At 39.4% G+C, this 5,399-nt stretch overlaps 1 protein-coding gene across 1 annotated transcript in view; it reads left to right on the top strand.

Moving 5' to 3' along the window:
- The window catches only part of CUNH11orf84 (chromosome unknown C11orf84 homolog), a 30,784-nt gene that overhangs the window by 1,178 nt on the left and 24,207 nt on the right, over positions 1–5,399 (top strand). The gene's annotated exons all lie outside the window — the stretch shown is intronic.

Here is a 5,399-nt window from a genome sequence, read left to right as displayed (position 1 = left end):
AGCTGTTTGATTTATCAGACATGCAGTTGTATTTTGCTGTATAATAATTTTTTGGATGGTCAGATGTTGTGGGTTTAAAGAGCCCCTGTCAGGAGTCACTAAAAAAATGATTCTGGCACTCACCTGTAAACAAGATATTCTATACTCCTCTCTCCAGCAGCCTGTGTATCCTGCCTTCCATCCCTTCCAGCACTGTAGCCTGCACTTCTGGGAGTGCCCCATACCTGTATCCCCATCCTCCGACCCCTATGTCTTATGTCACCGCTGAGTCCTGTAGCGAAGTAGGGGTTGGAAGAAGGAACTGCGGTGGAAGTGTTGAATTCTGAAGACTCTGAAACAGGCTGCAGTGCTGGAACAGAGGGAAGGAAGGGAACACAACCCACTACATCTTTATTTTTGTGGGAAAGTGCCAATTTATTTTATTTAGGGAAATGACTGGGTCTCTTTAAAGTAAATCTATACTCAAATGTTAGCACAAGACACATAAGCAACAATTAGATGGATACATAGGAAATACCTACATTTTGCTAGAGAAAATGCTGCTCCAGTGTGTCTGATACTGGCCACATGTTCTAAGGTTTACGCACTTTAGTCACACGATCAAAGGAACTGTGTTTAGTTATTTTATCTAGGGCTGGAAAATCCATTGGAACGACCCGTGCTGCTCTTATTCTATGTAAAGGCAAACTTTTTTTTTGGTAGAGTGGGTAAGGGTTAAACCAGGGGTGGACATATCAATATGGAATTCAGTAGTTGGTCTGTCCAATCCAGGAGCCAGTTCCATTGACAACAACTGGAGAAATCCTCAAAAGTTATGTGCCAGCTGTAAATTTTAAGGAGCATTGGCTTCCTTGTACCTGTTTTTGTCCAGCCCTGGGTTAAACCCACCATCAATTTTTTTATTTGTCTGTGTCCCCACTGAGGTGATTTACATTTATATTTGTCCTGGTGACTACTGTCAGCAAGACAGAAAGCGAGGGGAGATCCAGAATTTTATTTGTCACCAGACCCGAAGATGAGAGTAAATTATCCAGTGAGGATACCCATTTCAGTGACCATTTAACCTCTTGAGTTCACAGTGCCCTTTTACAACAGCACTGGGAGAGCAGCTATTTGTCCCAGCGCCATTTGAAAATGGCAGTGGGAATTTTCAGGTCCTAGTGGGATTTAGGCTGGTACCGCTGGCTGTCTCTGACAACTGGGATGCAGCACTAAGCCCAGTTGCTGAAATGTTCAACTTCTGAGCTTCCAGTGCTTCTACAGATTGTTTTTGGCATATGGGGACACTTGTTCTGTTGACCCTGCTGACCACCAGAGATTTCCTCTTAATTCCTGTTGTGGCTATAGGACAGTTAGTAAAGGGGAATCTCCCCAGTTGGACACAGGGTAAAAAAAAAGCTGACAGGAATCCTTTACTTTATCTAAAATTAAAAAAAAATAAAAATTTGGATTAATTTCTACTTTAACCACGTCCCGGCCAGCCGTTGTGGAAAAACACATGTGAGGTTTTCCCAAATAAAGGACAAATAAATGAATGCGTTTATTGCATTTTTTTTAGCTGTGCTGTTTTTCTAATAAAAATAAGAAACATAGAGGGGTTTTCTCAAATTTGATTGCAAAAGTGAAAATACACTTTCAGCAATTATCTAGGCCTTTAGACTTGTGACCAGCTCTGAAGACCAAAGCAGCATTTTCTACTGGAGTGATGAAAATGTAATTTTTTCTTTTTATTGATCCCACTATGTGTGATAACACTTGCTAATATTTGAGTATAGGGCCACTTTAACTGTCATAGCTGTAAAGCTTTATCTGCATTTTGCCACCTTAAAGTGACTAATCAAACTTTTGCATAACGTGTACACACTACAGAGGTTTCTTTAACAAGTGTTTTTACCCCTTTACTAAAAAAATTTTTTTACTGCCATATTTATATTGTAGGTCTTAAATGTGCTTTCATTCATGCCTGTTTAGCTCTTTTCCTTTGTTTCCTGTGAACACAATCTCACCTAATAGATACTGGGAATCAATAAAACTAAAACCTATCTGCTGTTTCAAGGTGCAGGTCGACATAATAAGAATGACACTGCATGTTCAAATCAAAACAGGGAATATACAGCAGAAGCCCTTTGGTTAGGCGAGGCAGAATCTATGTGTGCCATTTGGTGATGTCGGAGGCATTCTTCATTGTGGCTGGATGTTCATGCCCCTGAAGTGTTTAGCCACTCCTCTCTCTTGGTGAGTGATCAGATTGGCACAGAGCATAATGATGTGGAAAAATGAAGAGCTACTCGCTCTGAAGATCCTGGATGCCTCAACAGAAGATTACATCCAGGAACAAAAGAGGATATGCAAAATTTCTTAGAGGGGAAATAGCAACCAGTAATGTAGTCCATTACTTGTCTTGTGGAGAAATGTGAATTCTGCTCAAGATAGGAATATACAATTTACATATAGCTTACTTATATTGGAAACAAGAAGGATGAAGATTAAGCATTTCCATAGATGTTTGAAATGATTTGTGAAGATTACTATGTATTTGAGAAGAAGTGGACTCCAGAAGAGCCAGAGATATGTAAAGTATCCTTCCTGTTGAGGTGATCTGCTTGACAGATGTGCCAAGACGCCAGAAATGTTCAACCGTTCCTTCATAGAAAATGTAGGACTTCATTTAAAAATAGAATCCAGCTAATTTGGTACTTTGGAAGGTGGTTTTGGTATAACAGACTGGGAGACTTATGAAGCTTGTCTGCATCAGAGACCCATCATGAAATTGTTATGTTATTAAGGTGAAAGAATGTTATTGGACTGCAATCCAGAGACCATCGGAGACTAAAAGATATTGTGATAGCTTTGGAGAGTCCAGCTACAATGAACTTGCAGAAAGACCTGGTTTTGCTGAGCACCCTGGGGCCATTTTCCGGTATCCTGCCTGAGCATTTTCAAAAGGTGGTTCAGAGAATGTTGTGTGGCCTTTTAAATAATCCAGTCCTCCAGCACAAGCAACTGCAGGAGGCCAACGAAAAGTGTGCACTGCCCCTGGATCAAATGGAAATGTTTGGAGAAATATCTAGTGCAGTTTTTAGGTTTGACCCTGAGAAGAGGATGAATGATCTACTATCTGGCAAGGACATTTCAAACTGACAGCAGAATTCCTAAAAAGACAAACTAGGTTTGTATGTTATTTATTTGTTCTTTAAATCCTATTTGCAGGTTTCATGACTGATGTTTGTATGTTGGAAACCTAGGCAGGTATGCAGCTAGAGAAGTGATGGAACGTACCCTTAGCTCCTCTGGACATCTGCACAGTGCATGGAATTTAGGAAAGCCACCAAGTTTTGCATCTACTCAGTTTGATTTCAAGGAGCAACAAAGTAATAAGGGAATATATTGTGTGGACTATGGATTAAATGGACAATTTTGGGGGTAATTTGTCCATATATAAAAACGTAGATGCAAACTCAATTTTATTTTCTAGAAACTTGATCAAGTGATGGTTTCTGTGAACCCTAGAACTGGACCCTGCAAAGCATCATCTGTTGGACCATATTCTTTGGGACAGGGGTTTGACAAAGCTTGAATGTTTTTTGTTCTGAATTTTGTTCATTAATGTAAATTATAATTAACTATGTACTAACTAAACTCTTGTATTTAAGATGGGTGTGTGACTTGTAAAGGGGCAGAGGTATTGTTTTTTTATCAAGAACAAGGATAATATATATTATTTCAAGTCAGGCTTGCGTATAACATGCAAGAGCTTTCTACATATTTCAGGTAACTAACTTTCAGGAACAGGCTGACTGTTCTTGGAGTTATTGTTGCTGGTGCTTTGTTGTTCACAGGTTTTTATTGAAATTGAGCCAAGTAAATGTTGCTTGACATTGATCAATGCTTCTGCTCCGCAGACTATAGTAGCCTTATGGTGTTCTGTGACCTAGTGCGCTCATATAAATTTACTAAACACCTAATCCTTTTTGTGTATGCCTCAGTAGCTATCTGACCCTGGGCTCAGTGTAATTGAAGCCTCAACTTTGGACCTACAGTGTGCATCTTGGATTGGGAATACGCAAAGTTTTGAGTTTTTATAGTTCAATTGGCTATGAAAGAAATATGGTGACTGCCATTGCTGCCCTCCTTCTAAAAAATACTAGGTGCATGGCTTTAAGCTGACTATTTGGCTTCTACAAATTCTGAGTTGCTGACATAGGGAAAAGACTGGGATAAGTAATGACAGAGAAAAGTTATTTCAGCACAATGATTCATTTATTTAAGCAAGAGGTTTCACAGGACAGTCAGAAAACTACCATTATCAGGAGTGGAAGCCTACAGGTTTCTTTTAAAGCATATCTAAACCTAAAAACAAAAATGTATTCTATTGTAGCTTACCTGTTCCTAAATTAAGTGAATGCATACATTTCCCTTTTTTACCTGGTAATCCTGTGATGATGCACTTTCTGTACCTGGGTGGCTTTGCTTACTTCTCTCCTGTATCGATGGAGGGCAGTAATGGTTGCCACCTAGGCTGGACTTCAAACACGTCTGCCTTGGTTCATCTCTGTACCATAGGAGATGATGGGGATTTGTACTTTATGCAAGAAAGTTAACATTGTTCTTGCTTTCAGATAACATTGTTTTTGCTTCAAGAACACTGCTTCTTTGGCAATGTTAATGGGTATTTTCTGCATTTGCTGAAAATGTTCTTAGCTTTAAAAATGTATTGATTTTTTGCGCAGTACTTTTAGTTTAAAAAACAAACAACCTACGCATGAAGTAATTGTTGTCAGTGTTATATTTCACTGAAGTTTAAATCTTTTATAAATAAACATTTATGTAATATAGGTAACGCCTGTGACCGAGGCTTCCTAAGTTTTGTTTCCTTTTAAAAACACTCTTGGAAAGTGGTAGTGAGTTGGCTGAGTCGATGGTGTATACATTGAGCTTGAGCTATTGTGCTCTGTAAAGGTTTTTTTATCACTTCAGAAAAATAATAGAGGAAAGCATGTGAAATGTAGCCCAGAGCTCCATCTGCTAGCTGCATATGAAAATACAAAATGTTTGTATGCAGTTTTTCATGTTTATGAATATGCTTAAAAGAGATCTATGGGGCAACCTTTTTATGCCATACTTCTCTTTAGGGTCACAGGAGGCCCGCCGCAGCCGGGCGCGCACGAAACCGTGTGTCCTGCAATATAGTACAAGCACGATTTTACAGTGGGTTCCAAGCGTTCCAGCTATAGTAATCCGCGCGCATGTTAAAGTTTGCATGGTTTCCTGTGCGCAAAACGCTACCGCTATGTGTGAATGGAGCCTTAGTCCAAAACATGATAAAATGACCCAGTTGGCTAGCTAACTGATGTGTTTTCAGGCCACAGGCAGACTGAACATTCAGTATAATTTAGGTA

The sequence above is a fragment of the Nanorana parkeri genome, unplaced genomic scaffold (assembly GCF_000935625.1).
Source record: "Nanorana parkeri isolate BGI_ZX_2015 unplaced genomic scaffold, ASM93562v1 scaffold25, whole genome shotgun sequence".
Classification (NCBI taxonomy): domain Eukaryota; kingdom Metazoa; phylum Chordata; class Amphibia; order Anura; family Dicroglossidae; genus Nanorana; species Nanorana parkeri.
The sequence above is the reverse complement of the archived record's forward strand: the minus strand, read 5'-3'. Positions and strand labels throughout refer to the sequence as shown.